At 43.1% G+C, this 15,671-nt stretch overlaps 1 protein-coding gene across 1 annotated transcript in view; it reads right to left on the bottom strand.

Annotated features, from left to right (window-relative positions):
* The window catches only part of Su(dx) (Suppressor of deltex), a 37,884-nt gene extending 33,440 nt beyond the window's left edge, over positions 1-4,444 (bottom strand). Inside the window, exon 1 of the mRNA XM_067768737.1 lies at positions 4,067-4,444. The gene's annotated coding sequence lies outside the window, so the exon portion shown is untranslated. The remainder of the gene's footprint in view (positions 1-4,066) is intronic.
* Positions 4,445-15,671: the final 11,227 nt, after the last annotated feature.

Here is a 15,671-nt window from a genome sequence, read left to right as displayed (position 1 = left end):
GTATTTTTTGATCGTCCATTCGTCCGTTAGTTATTAAGCGTTGGTCAAGTTTTCGTTGAGTCTCAGAGTCGCTTTTTATCAGGGTCGCTTAGGTCAGAGTTGCATTCCCACATAGATGTTGATGATTTCTAGGTTTGCATCGCCTGACCGGGCAGATAGGCCTTGACGTTCTAACACATTGTCCCTGCGGTCGATGCCAGGATCAAATATATAATATTGCACAGAGTGGTGTATGATAAACGCGAGGCCGCCTCCATTTCCGCTCTCGCGGTCTTTCCTGTGGACATTATACCCAGAGCAGGTCTGCAATGCAGATCTTGCTGTGAGTTTAGTCTCTTTAATCGCAGCAATGCGGCTGTTGTGCCGCTTCATGAAATCGACTATCTCCGTAATCTTCCCAGTTAGTCCATTACAGTTTAACTGCAGAATTCTGAAGTGCATAAGGGGAGACGTCGCCACTCTGGGGGTAAGTGACGGGTGACTACGCCTGGGTTGTGGAAGGCCAGGACGCAATTGCTGTTGTGGCCCTGGGACTGGGTGTCCTTGGGCAAGCATTGGGGTACCCGGATGATTTGGGTTTGCGACCTGGCAAAATGGCGCGATGAAACCCGTCGGGGGGTTGCCGTCGCGCAGACCAGAACATCTAGGAAAGTGACCACCCAAGGCAGAAGCTGCATTGGGCGGATGTCGCAAACATATATATTCTGTGCTGGCAAACGGTGCAAACGGAGGTAGGGACTAAGAGTATGTTTCCCTGACCTACACGATTGCTGCCGGAAAAGAGGGGGGGGGGGGGGGGGGGGGGGGGGCAAGGGCTGATGCCGACTCTACTACGAAGGTAGTAGTTATGAGTGGTAGCAGCTGTTTGAGTTGTTGGCGCCGTGGGGCGCGAGCAGCAGCGGGTACTTGATGTGGCTTGCTGAGCAGCGCTTAGGCGTAGACTACGGGACGCCCTTGGGCGTGAACAGCAAGGAACCACAAAAGATTTATAATAGTTACGTGGACGTCGGGTTTTGGGATCAAGCCCAGAACAACCTGTCCGATGCAACCATCCCTTACACGAGACACCCTGAACAGAGTATGACCGTCCTGAAAAGATTCTTTTCCGGCAGATGCAGCAAAACCATTTCTCAGGACCGGGGTCAGGAGAGGGACCCGGATTGGATTCGATGCCTTCCCGGAATAAGAGAATATGATGGAGCAGTCCAGCTGCAAGGAACTGCTGGGAGGATGACAATTTGTGGGAGAGACGCAACAAATTAAATGGGGTCACACTGAAATGACAGTCCTTGATCGGGAAAAATCCCGAGTTGCTCCGGTACATAGAACCGACTGCCTTGGGAAGTGCTTGGGAAGTGCTTGGGAAGTGTTGGGAAGTGACCAACACGTGACGGTTCATTTTACAAATGTGAATACATAGGCACATTTTTGAACCAGGTTAGGCTTTGTCCTTCGCAAGAATACCGAAAGTGGTGAAGCAAAAGCTTTTTCTAATCAGTCGAACAAATTACCGAGTGTTTTACTACCCTAACCCTAGTGACGCCGACGAAGTTATGAGTTCGAAGTCGCCGTCCTATAGCTGCTGTGCTGGCATATGGTATAAGGGCCAGGATGCGTGGTAGCGACTGGTGGTCGGGATAGCTACCGTTCGCACGTCGGGAATTGGAGCTCCTAGAAACAGCCGAAAAAACTGAAGGCACCCTTTGGCGCGATCAACAATAAGCCAGCATTGAGGCTAATCTTTAAAACTGTGTCACGAGAGTAATGACTATTATTAGATAATTGATAGCAACCGTAAGTCGCCTTTGTGCGTGACCAGCATGTAGCCACAAATTATTTAAAGAAATCGTGCCGACGACGGGTATTAGTTAGCGCAGAACATCTGCTTCGGTGAAAACACGCTACAAAAGTTTGACCATTTTAAGTATTTCTGTCTCTCTACTCCCGAAATTTTTTGAACGATCCGCGAGATTTGCAGGCAAAAACCGCGGATCTTTCTGAAATGGCCGAAACGTCGATTTTCTTAAATACATATAAACAAAACCTTTCCAAATATTATTTTTTTTAATTTTCGCTTTACAAGTCTCCCAGATACTCATCCCCAAGTTAATGATATTGTTCCATATCGTCAAGCAAACCATGACGTCAGCAGTATGTTTCCATATTCATTAGTTGTGGACAATGTGATACTCTGAAGTCCAGCCATTCAATTCAGAGGTTTACGGTGATTATTTTGTCGGCGCGCCGGCCACGCCGCCGCCGCCGGTATATAATAAAGTTTATGCCGCCGATTAACTGACCGGCGTAAACCTCTAGTATGCATGTCGTGCCTATAGGAAAAAAGCGCTTATGCGATAAAGAAATCATTACCTCGATGTACAATGTTAAACAAAATTGAGGAATGTACCATTACAAAGAAAGATGTATTTTAGAAATCGTTAAACAATGAAAGCATTTCCTAAGTGTTTGGTGAGGGCAGATGTCCCAATTGAATCATTCTGCCTACGCCCTTGCTCTGTTATAGTAGGATCTAGAGTGCAACATATTCTTTGAACAAGTCATTGTGGGCGCTTCAAAGGTGTATACGAAAATGCCGAAAGTGACTTCCTGATTTGTGAACAAATTATATGCAGTTGTGAGGGAACATATACCATACCGGTATGGACATGCATTTATATAATTGTAAGTCTACAAAATGCCGTAAAACAACACCAGCAACAAGTAATAAGTGTAGTGGACGACGACGAGTTATTGATAGTGCCATATACCTATACATACATAATACATATTTAGTTGGCAAAATAAAAACAATAGTCACGCAGTCACACCCGCCGCCCGCACCGAATATGCACTTTGAACAGTCACATACGGGAGTAACGGCACAAAGGAGATAAGGTGGTCAGCAAACGAATGAGTTGTGTATTCGCATGCAAATGAAGTGTTACAAAAGTAAAAACCGAGAAACCTACAAACAAATTTTTAAGTAAGTTTTGTAGAGAGCGATAACACAAAACTCTACAGAGAGCGATAACCAAAGGTACAACCCCAGCGGGTTAGGGGGTCAGAATATACCCGCGGTAGGTATGCCTGTTGTAAGAGGCGACTAAAATACCAGATTCAATGGGCTGTGCAGCGCAACCCTTTCAGGTTGCCAGCGCAATATATGTATAGCTTTTCCAAACCCAATTGTCAAACTTACCTATCCGCGGCTCCTCATGGAACTTGGGAGTGAGGAGGGAGGGATGGCCTGTAGGTTTAATGTGGCCATATAAATCGTTCCCGAGATGGTCGGGCTAGCATCTTAATGGTGCTGTGTTACCGGAGCGTACGGATCTGTATCCGGCAAAGGACCATCACATCGATAACACTCCCAAAGCCTACGGGGAGAAACCTTATCGCTACAACAACAATAACAACAACCAAAGAAATTCAATCGTGCTCGTACATTCGTTGTAAATATTTGTCAAAATGATAACAAAGTTGTGCGGGTGTCATAAACATTGCTTATAACGTAAGCAGATCCAGATAATGTATAATACATATATGCAGATATACAAATATATAGCAAAGGTGTAACCACTTTTCTAGTTTTGCTTGACAAAAAAAGAATAGCAACACCTGGTCATTTACTACCCCAACCAAATAACACACCGCACCAGCCAGTGCACAAGTGTACATAAATAAGAATTTAACTTAACTGACAACCATGCGAAACCAACAATTGCGACCAACTGACCAACATAACAATTCGTCCAACGAAAAAAAAAGCCACCACTTTATCCATTAAATCACCTCACCCTATCTCTTCACAGCCAAAGTAGCCTTTGTTGGCTTGAAAAGAATTGCTATTTTTTGCAAGAATTTGAAGGCAAAGGTCGCTACACAAATAAGCGCTCACACCAAACTAGCAAATACCAATAGCGTCCATCAACTGGACTGAACAATATGGCCTAAATCCAAAAAGAACAAACATAAAACGGGAAGACAGTTAAAAGAGTTGGATGTTACATATACACACGACACACGTAGGTATGTATTGTCGAGTTTCTAATATGTAGGTACTTACCATACACACTGCCTATTTCCGTAATTTATTGCACTTCATGGGTTAACATTTCATTATTTTATTCTTAAATACTCTGTTATTTCCCACTTTTAGTTAGTTTTCTTGGCAGAATAGATATTTTGGTAATTTTACTCCCACAATTCACTACAATTTTTATTTTCCTTTTTTGGTTTTTTGTATACAAATCAGCGTTTTTCAATTCAAATTTTCAGCATTGCATAGCACTTTTTATACCAATCTAAACACTTTTCTTATTTGACGTTTTTTTTATGGATTTTTCTATTTTCTATTCGCAAAATAGTAAATTTTCACAATGAATTTTCCAATTTTTCGACCCGTGAGCAGCACAAAAATTCTTTCGTTTCAACGTTTATGACTATATGACATTCGTAGCTTTTAAGTTTCTGTTTTGTGACATTCTCGTTGTGGTTTAACGAAAGGCACAGAGTTGCGTTTCAAACATATCAAAAATTTCTGTTATCTTCTAACAGCAGGGCTAAAGAATTTTTTGGTCGCTTCAAAGCGAAGAACGTGGCAACACGTTCTTTTGTTATCTAAGGATCTTGTCAAGGCGAATTCAGTAGAGGTGGTGTTATCCCAACAGCTGATTGCTTCTTCTTGATAATTTCCATACAAAGCCTTGTACATTGTACAGGTCTACAAGTAGGATATGTAGCAGCACGCACATACACAGCACCGCTCACCTGATAAAATGCTTGTTCTTGTTCGTTTTTTTTTGTGGATGCTATTTGGCACTGTTGTACTTCTTAGGACAAAAAAAAGTTTAGTAGCTGCTATCGAAAACTGCTTAACATTTTTTTTTCTTATATTACAAAGAAATATACTTATTTACTTTCAAACGAGCACTTAATTACATCTCTCTTTAATAACCATATATTTTGGACAATTTTAATTAACAAATTGTGATACTTTATTACCGGGGACGATTGCTAAAACACGACCAAAACCGTCGGGGGAGGTATTAATAGACGCGTTTTGGCCTCGCTTCCAATAATTCGAATACTTTTTCTCTTCGGACTATTGACAACAGGACAAAACGCGTCTATTCATTTTTCTTTCCGCTTTTTTGGACGGGTTATTGTAGTCGACCTCGGTTTCAAACTGTTTTTCGCGGAGAACTTTTGAACGGGTAGAAAAACTTAACTCACGTGTTTGTATTCTTAATTCTGAAATAACTACGCGTCCTCAGATACCCCAATTGAAGACTTTTTTATAATTTTCTGAAGGACCCATATGCACTTAAAATTTCCCACTAAATTCGTTCAAAAAAATTTACCATCACAGCAACCCATATCTGATATTCCGATCCCTTTCTTGCTTCCCTGTGTCGCTTTCGACGAAGCAACCCCGGTAATTTTGACACTTCGTTCAGTGTCAAAACTCATGTTCCACGCAGGTTCCACTGGGTTCCACGCTAGTTTGACACTGACCGAAGTGTCAAACTGCCGTGTTTTAGAAAGGGAAAGAAATTGTTTCCCTCTCATACATATCATACTTGTAAACCTGTACAATGGCCTTGTACAACAATTTGTCAGTTAATCAAAGTCTACGAAAATTTTCTTTTGACTTGACATTCTTCTGCACGGCGAATTGATTGAATACGCTTTGCCAGCACCTGGTATGGATACGCCTTGGATCTTGTGAAAGCATCAAGGCGAAGCAAGGCAACCAAAAAGTGATGTAAATCTACCCACAAACCCACCATAATATTTTATATCTAGTTAGCGAATGATTAGGCATCATCCGGTTGCAAGGTCCTGAGCCAGATAAATAATTTTGCATGTAAATGCAACAACAACGATTTGAGCCAGATAAATCCAGATAGAAGTCTGGTTCAATTGTGAGCCAGATAATTTGTTAATTACTTGTCTTTAGTTTGGCAACGCTGTCTTTAATAAACCTACTTTTTCAAAAATAGATGTCGCTGCTTAGGCTTTCGTCGCATGAGTTAAATGAAAAACAGCGGCGATATCTGCCTATCACATTTCACGTGTGCGAAAATATCACGACATCTGCTTCTCAAGTGTCTCAATGATCCAGAGCAATCCCGTGAGAACTGAGCGTGAGCCAGAGCTGTAAAACTCACTGGATGACGGCAATTATCTTTCATTTACAAGTGTGATATCTTATCCGTCAACTGCCTGACAGATTGTTCAAGAGGACTACTTTTTAGCGTTTTGACAGGAAGCTCAATAAGGCAGCGCATTGGGATGGCTATCTTCAGTGGGTGATTATTATTATTATTGGTAGGTCTGAAAGCACTGCGACTTTTGTGCAGATCTTATGTGCAAAACCTTTCAGCCTTATTTTGTATCTGGAGGCTTTTGATGTATCTAAGTACCTCTTAAGGCTTTTTACTCCATATCACATAGGGATTAAGCGTCCCACCACCTAGATCGGATAGACTCTGCCTAGCTGGAGCTACGCATTCGCAGAGAATGTGAACCGGCGTTTCGTCATCCAGCTCACAGAAACGACAAATTTGGGTATCAGATAGATTTAATTTACTTAGGTGATATCGTAGAACGCAGTGTCCCGTATAGTACCCAGTAAGAGTTCTTAGGTCCTCCCTGCTTAGGTTAATGAGTTTGGCAGATACTTTCGTTGCCGGAAGTATAAACAGTTTGGCCTGCCTTTGCCCTGGGCAATCAATCCAGTGACGTCTGAATTGTTTAGTTTCCCAGTTACTTATAATTTTCCTGGTGTGTGCTTTTGTACCATATAAGCTCTGGACCATAGAATGCTGATGTAGCACCCTGCTTTGCTAGGTAATCTGCATGTTCATTACCCTGATGTTCCTGATGTCCGGGAACCCATCCTAATAAAACCTTGCTTTTCGGCTCCCAGGGCATTAAGGATTTCAGTGCATTCATCCACTAGCTTAGATATAACTGTGTAGGATTGCAAGGTACGCAGTGCCGCCTGGCTGTCTGACATAATGTAGATGTTCTTCGATGTTGAGCCTCTCCTCAGACATTCTCTACCACAGACTTCTATATTGCATGAATTTCTGCCTGAAATATGGTGGGGTAGCATCCCATTGGTATCGATTTTTTGAAGTTTGGCCCATAGACGCCAGCTCCCGTTCTTCCGTCATCGAATTTCGATTCATCCGTGAACCAGACCTCTGAGTCAGGGTCGTTGTAAGGATTCCCTATTTCCTATTAGTCCTGTTCACAATGGACAGTTCAAAGTTCCGTGAGATTCTGAGCTTAGGGGAAATTACGTCACGCAGATGTAATGAGGGATTTCCTATGAATTTTCTAATTACTTTCATATGCCTTATCATATTTCCTTGCTTCAACTCAGAAACATTTGGAAGTCTTATGCCAACGCAAACTAGTCGATGCAGTGTGCTTAGTTTAGCCGTTGCTTTTCTTTGTGTGGCCTTCTGCCACCAAACATAGGGAAGACTATTGGCCTTACAACTGTATTAAATGTCCAATATACCATTTTTGGACATATCCCCCATGTTTTGCCGTAGAGACGAGAACAGGCCTTGTTGAGGATAGCATCCAAATGAGCATTCCACGTGAGGGTTCTATCCAGTGTGACACCTAGATATTTAGCCTCCATTGAGAATTGTATTTTTGTACCACCCAGAGATGGTTCTGGGATGGATACTTTCCTTCTCCGGGTGAAAGCCACTATAGCAGTTTTTTTAGGATTTATAGACAATCCTTTGGTATTGCACCACGTCACTATGATGCACTATAGCAGTTTTGTTAGGATTTATAGACAATCCTTTGGTATTGCACCACGTCTCTATGATGCAGAGGGCTTTGTTGCATGCGCTCTGATATTGTATCTTCGTGCATCCCTGTGATGCAAATAACTAGGTTATCTGTATATCCTTGTGTGTCAAATCCCTTGGTTTTCATTAACTGAAGGAGGTCATCTATGACCAGGGTCCTGTTGTGGCCGCAATTGGTTCAGTTGTCCCTCCTAGTTCCAAATGGATTTTTCTACTCTTTAACATGGACAGCGCCCATCGTATTATTATAGGGCTTATGTCCTTGTCAATCATAGCTTGTTCGATAGCTTGATGTGTTGTGCTATCGAAAGCCCCTGATATATCAATAAAAGCGCAGAGGGCTATATTTTTTGACTCTAGAGCTTTGTCGATTTTTACCCTGAGACTATGAATAGCCGTCTCCGTGGATTTCCCTGACTGGTAGGCGAACTGATTCCTACACAGAGGGAGTTTATTTAGATTGACCTCCCTGATATGCTGATCTAATATTTTCTCCATACCTTTTAGGAGAAACGAGCTCAGGCTTATTGGTCAATACGACGAGGGCAGTTGCTCGGGTTTCCCTGGCTTCCCTTAACCTCTGCTCACCTGCTCGGGATATGGCCGAGCAGTAGTGATGCATTATATAAAGTGGAAAGGGCTGGTGCTATATGCTTTATCCCTTGATGTAACAGACAAGAGTAGGCCCCATGCGGCCTTGGTGACTTGAATGGGCTGAAATTAGACAGAGCCCATTGCACTCGTTTCACAGTGGTGAGCTTTGTTGCTAGGCTTTTTTCATTACCGCTGATGGTTGGCAAATCTGCCATTATGGGTGGTGATTGCTAGCCTGCTGTGCAGGCAGGAAAGTGTGTCTCGAGTAATAGTTTGCTCGTCTCTTCCATCCGCGTGGTGTAGCTCCCATCTGTTTTTTTCAAGGTGCCAATTACATTTCTGTGATCTCTAGAAAGGGCTTTTTGTAGTTGAACCGCTGCTGGAAGATCATTAATATTTTCACAGTGTTCTCCCCAGGTAGCCCTTTTAGATTTCCCAAGTTCTTTATTGTAAGATGTTAGAGCGACTTTGTATGAATACCAGTCGCCCGTAGTTCTCTCTTTATTGAACAGCTTCCTAGCCTGGCATTTTAGCTGCCCAAGCTTTTTGTTCCACCAAGGCACATCGCGTTGTGTACGTATCTTTCCTTGGGCCTAACTCTCATTGAAAGCTGTTTTAATGTCTGAGTGGAGCTGTTCAGCTTCCTTCTCAAGCTCCTGCACGGTGGTTATAGGTCGCTGTAAGCTGTTACCAGCTTCCTCAATAATAAAATGGAAAAGCTCCTAGTTCTTTTTCCTGGGATTTCTAAAAAACGGCATGTGTTCCGGAAAGTGACCAATGTCGAGTACAATGTGTTTGTGGTCCGACATGGATTCCTCTCCTGAAACATGCCAGTTAGTGACGGTGCTGGGCGAATTATGGCTGCACAGAGTAAGATCTAAAACTTCCCCTCTAATAGCATTTACAAAGGTGGATTCATTGCCCCGGTTGATAATGCTTATATTATTACTACTGATAAACTCAAGGAGGTACTCATCCCTGTTGTTGATGTTCGTACTACCCCATGTTATATGATGAGAGGATCCATGGTGTGAAACTCTTCTTACAGTATTTGATGAGGGCGGGTGATAGAAAGAGATGTAGAATGAGACCACAATAGTCAATTAAAAATCAGGTGATCGGTTCTATTTGTAATTTTGACGTGTATGCATAAGTGATAACACTTGATAAGGTATTTTTTGGATAGGTTTGTTCCAACAGGGGAAAGTGGATGCCACTTTCTCCACTTGAAAACTTAAAACTTGTACATGTACCTCACGTATGTACCTCAGTGATATTAATTGATTTTTTGTTTTCACTTTTTTCTGCTTTTCTCTTCAATAGTGTGCTTCTCGCGCTTCTAATACGATTTAGAACTGGTGTAAGACCTAATCTACATATAAAGGATACCATCTTCATTTTCGTACTTAGCTTTACGATATTATGGATCGTTCAAATTCATTTTATGGCGCTGCCATTTATGAGGTGGGTTTTGTCTAAAGCTGGGGTAACGCTCAGGAAATCCAGAGTCGAATAAAGGTCCCACAAACCCCTACTGAATAAATACACAATATTTATGTGTTACGAACACACGCACACACGGCTGGTGATATTAGGAGGGCAGCAGCTTTCCGTCGCAAGATGGCGAGGGGGCGGAGCGGCGGCTAACGGTCGTTGGAGTAGAGGAGGTTCGGTAGGGCGGTTGAACGGTCGGGTGACGGACGGATTGGTACGGCGGTACGGAAGCAGCAGCGGGATAGGAGCAGCGGCTTGACGGCGGTAGGATGGCGGGCGGCCAACGGTCGTCGTAGCAGCGGCGGGACGGATGCAGCGGCTTAACGGCGGTAGGATGGCAAGCGGCTAACGGTCGTCGTAGCAGCGGCGGGATGGATGTAGCGGCTTAACGGCGGTAGGATGACAAGCGGCCAATGGTCGTCGTAGCGGCGGCGTGACGGATGCAGCAACTTAACGGCGGTAGGATGGCAGACGGCCAACGGTCGTCGTAGCAGCGGCGTGACGGATGCAGCGGCTTAACGGCGGTAGGGTGGCGGACAGCCAACGGTCGTCGTAGCAGCGGTGGGACGGATGCAGCGGCTTAACGGCGGGAGGATGGCAGACGGCCAACGGTCGTCGTAGCAGCGGCGTGACGTATGCAACGGCCGTGGGCTACGGAGCGCGTACCAGGGCCGGGGTGAGAGGGGAGATAGGCTGGCGACGGGGTTTACCTGGACAGCGGCTGGGTGTTCCGGGCGGGATAGGAGGGCGTACCAGCGGGCTTGTGTTGGTCGGTCGGCTTCGGCAGGATCGGGCTGATCGAACGTCTTCGGCATGCTCGGTAATCGGCGGGGTCAGTCACCTGCGGGATAAACTGCGAGGACTGAATTGCAAAAATTCAAATTCGATGTTTTTCTCTTCAATAGTGTACTTCTCGCGCTTCTAATACGATTTAGAACTGGTGTAAGACTTAATCTACATATAAAGGATACCATCTTCATTTTCGTACTTAGCTTTACGATATTATGGATCGAAACAATCCACCATCCATACCATGATAAAACGAGGCCACTTACTTACTTAATTGGCGCTTAACCGTCTAAACGGTTATGGCCGTCCAACAAGGCGCGCCAGTCGGTCACACCAAGGGAGTTTAAATCGTTTTCCACCTGGTCCTTCCAACGGAGTGGGGGCCGCCCTCTACCTCTGCTTCCATAGGCGGGTTCCGATAGAAACACTTTCTTGGCCGGAGCACAATCTTTCATTCGCATAACATGGCCTAGCCAGCGCAGCCGCTGCGTTTTAATTCGCTGGACTATGTTGATGTCTGCGTATAGCTCGTACAGATCATCATTAAATCTTCTTCGGTACTCGCCATCGCCAACGCGTAGAGGTCCATAAATCTTTCGAAGAACTTTTCTCTCGAACACTCCCAAAGCCGCTTCATCTGCTGTTGTCATGGTCCATGCTTCTGCCCCATATAGCAGGACGGGTACGATAAGTGACTTGTAGAGTATGATTTTCGTTCGCCGAGAGAGGACTTTACTTTTCAATTGCCTACCTAGTCCAAAGTAGCATTTATTGGCAAGATTGATTCTTCGCTGGATTTCAGTGCTGATGTTGTTGCTAGTGTTGATGTTGGTTCCCAAATAAACGAAGTCTTTTACTATTTCGAAATTATGGCTGCCAACAGTAGCGTGGTTGCCAAGGCGCATATGCGCTGACTCTTTGCTCGATGGCAGCAGGTACTTCGTTTTGTCCTCATTCACCATCAAACCCATCTTTACCACTTCTTTTTCCAGCTTGGAGTAAGCAGAACTAACAGCGCGGGTGTTTAGGCCGATGATATCAATGTCATCAGCATATGCCAGTAATTGCACGCTTTTATAGTATATTGTTCCAGTGCGGTTAAGTTCTGCAGCTAGTATAATTTTATCCAGCATCAAATTAAAGAAATCGCACGATAGGGGGTCACCCTGTCTGAAACCTGGTTTAGTTTCGAACGGCTCGGAGAGGTCCTTCCCAATTCTGACTGAGCTGATGGTGTTGCTCAACGTCATTTTGCACAGCCGTATAAGTTTTGCGGGTAAAAAAAATTCAGACATAGCGGCATATAGGCAGCTCCTTTTCGTGCTGTCGAAGGCGGCTTTAAAGTCGACGAAGAGGTGATGTGTGTCGATTCTCTTTTCACGGGTTTTTTCCAAGATTTGACGCATTGTGAAAATCTGGTCGATGGTAGATTTACCAGGTCTGAAGCCGCACTGATAAGGTCCAATCAGCCGGTTCACGGTGGGCTTCAATCTTTCGCGCAATACACTTGAAAGGACCTTATATGCGATATTAATAAGGCTGATTCCACGATAGTTGGTGCATTTTGCAGTATCCCCCTTCTTGTGGACTGGACAAAGAACACTTAGATTCCAACCGTCAGGCATGCTTTCGTCCGCCCATATTTTGCTAAGAAGCTGCTGCATGCGCCTTACCAACTCCTCGCCGCCGAACTTGAATAGCTCCGCAGGCAATCTATCAGCGCCCACGGCGTTGTTGTTTTTCAATCTGGTTATTGCTATTCTAACTTCGTCATAATCGGGCGGGGGGACATATATTCCATCATCATCGATTGCGGGATCGGGTTCTTCATCTCCGCGCGGTGAATTGCTGCCTCCATTTAGGAGAGCAGAGAAGTGTTCCCTCCATAATCTAAGCACTCTCTGGACATCAGTTACAAGGTCGCCGTTTTCATTCCTACAGGAGTTTGCCCCGGTCTTAAAACCTTCCGTCTGTCGGCGTATTTTTTGGTAGAATTTTCGGGCGTTATTCCTGGTGGCTAGCAGCTCAAGCTCCTCGCACTCACGCCTTTCTGCTTCTGCTTTTTTCTTCCTGAAAAGGCGTCTCGCTTCCCTTTTCAACTCACGATAGCGTTCACACACTCCTCTTGTCGCGCTCGCTTTTAACGTAGCCCTGTAGGCAGCGTCTTTTCTTTCGGTTGCAACGCGGCATTCTTCATCATACCAGTTGTTTTTTCATGGCCGCCGGTAACCAATTTTTTCCTCGGCGGCAGTATGAAGTGCTTTGGAGATATGCTCCCACTGCTCCTGTATTCCTTCAGGATGAGTTGTGCCCTCAGAGAGCAGGTGTGAGAGTCGAGTTGCGAAATCATTGGCAGTCTGTTGTGATTGAAGCTTTTCGACGTCTAGCTTTCCCTGTGTTTTTTGTTCCTTGTTTTTAGCCGCGTTGAGGCGGGTGCGTATTTTGGCTGCAACGAGATAATGGTCCGAATCGATGTAAGGTCCTCGGATCGTTCGCACATCTAAAACACTGGAGGCATGCCGTCCGTCTATCACAACGTGATCGATCTGATTGCGAGTATTTCGATCAGGAGACAGCCATGTAGCTTGATGTATCTTTTTATGCATGAACCTCGTGCTTGATATGACCATGTTTCGAGCACCGGCAAAGTCAATCAGCCTCAGTCCGTTAGGAGAAGTTTCATTGTGTAGGCTGAACTTTCCGAATGTAGGGCCAAAAACACCTTTGCCCACCCTGGCGTTAAAGTCGCCAAGCACGACTTTTATATCATGACGGGGGCAGCGATCGTATGTGCGTTCTAATTGTTCATAAAAAGTGTCTTTCACCTCATCGTCTTTCTCCTCTGTCGGCGCATGGGCGCAGATGAATGATATGAATGATATAACGAGGCCACTATTCCCCCCAAAATTGGTGAGTTTGACATGTTTTTGTTTTTGTTTATGTTTAAAATTTTATTTTTGATTAATATTTGTACAATAAAAACTGTGCAAATAACACGGGAAAATGATTTCGGTCTCTGATGGTTCACTTTTATCACAAGAAAATTGATTTTAGTTGTGTTTTTATGCACACGATTTTCAATAACAAAACAAAAATAAAGAAAAAACGGCCGAATATCAAAAAAACCTACCGAAATACAAACTGGCTCGTTTGTTTTTAATGAACTAGACTGTATTTTCCTTGTATTTCGTTAGTTGTTTGAAATATAGTTTACACACTTACACCAGTACTGAAACCGTATTAGGAGGGAGGGCGACAAAAGGTATAAGATAAAATACAAGAAAAATACAGAGAAAATAAAGTAGTGTCATATAGGTATAACAAAGGAAAAGTTATTTTGGGGATTTACAATGTCTCCTGTTCATCGTTCGTGCCATATTTCAACCAAATGTTATATTTAAAAGCCTTGAAACCAGGGGCGGAAAGTGTTATTCCTTTTATAATATAATTCCTTGCAAAACTATTAATTTTGGACTTTAAATTATATTTGGATCAAGATAAAAGTTATTTTCGGATTTTTATCTTTTGAATCCGATAGAACTAGTTAAACTCCAACTTTTAAAAATAAAAGTCCGGAAATAAAAGTTAAATCCGGACTTTTATTAAATAAAAAGTTCGGATAAGCCGTTTCTTTGTTATCAAGCCGGACTTTTATTTTGGCCTTAAAAAATAAAAGTCCGGATTTAACTTTTATTTCCGGACTTTTATTTTTAAGAGTCCGTGTTTAACTAGTCGGACTCAAAAAATTAAAATACAGATTTTACTTTTATATGTGGACTTTTATGGAAAAAGTTCGAAAAATAAAAAAGGATACATGATTCGACATGATATTGCTAGAGGGATACCTGGGAACTCAAACAGTTTCACCTAGGACAATTTTTTGACCGTCCTTTCGACTCCGAACAACAAAATAATAATTATTTTCCGTCCCTGCTTGAAACAACTAAAATATATACCTTAACAACAACAACACTCCCCTGAGCCTTCGGGGAGTGGGCTTATCGTTACAACAACAGCTTAAAGACTGCGACACTCTTGTGATTTGTCTAATTATGTTGGGAACGGAGAAAGCACTTTCGTTGTCGTTAAGAACTCATTATCGCCGGCACTTGGAGAATCACTCGACCCACAATTACTGTGGTAGGATATAGCATGCAATTGTGGTGCCGCTGCTCGAGCCCAATATTGAAAGTATTGTTCTAAAATCATGCCTATTTGCATAGTAAAAATATATCAACTTAACTTTCCACTAGCTTTGTGTAGCACAATAAACAGAAACTTATCTGTTCCAAAACTAATCTGTATTCATACAAAAAATGTGCTCCAATTACCATTGCGATGTCCTAGGAGAGGAGTATGTGATCCCACTCTGGCTTTGTTTGTGAGTATTCCATAGAGTACATACGTGAGAGTACTTTCCAAAGTACTTTCACTGTAGTACTCCATGGAGCACCCACAGAGGATCATATGCCAAAGTACTAAAGAGAAATTGTGTCGGAAAGAATTATCGGAGTGAATTTAATTTAAAATGAAATTAAATGAAGAGGGGCAAAACAACTTTTATATTTTTCATTGCGAATATTCTTATGTTATTTAGCATTTGCGTGAATAAAGAAACTAATATTTCTCTATACTATAGTATGTATAAGTATGTATACATAAAACCAGTGCGCGGTTGCATTTTATCAGAGTTGCCATAGTAAAATTTTATTATCAGTTATTTGTATGCAATATTTTACTTTTGGCAACTTTGTTCGATCGTCATCGTGTTGTGATCACGGTCGTTAAAAAACGAGCAATGATCGGCTGATGGTGCTCCGCAAACGCATTGCAAAGGAGTATTGTTAGAGCACTCCAGCATGAACAAAATGGAACACGTAATCCAACAATTTTTGCAGGGGAATCAAACTAAGTGTGATATCTTCTGCATAGACGTCAAAATTCCAAAGTCAA

Source organism: Eurosta solidaginis, chromosome 2 (genome assembly GCF_040869045.1).
Source record: "Eurosta solidaginis isolate ZX-2024a chromosome 2, ASM4086904v1, whole genome shotgun sequence".
In the NCBI taxonomy this organism is placed as follows: domain Eukaryota; kingdom Metazoa; phylum Arthropoda; class Insecta; order Diptera; family Tephritidae; genus Eurosta; species Eurosta solidaginis.
The sequence above is the reverse complement of the archived record's forward strand: the minus strand, read 5'-3'. Positions and strand labels throughout refer to the sequence as shown.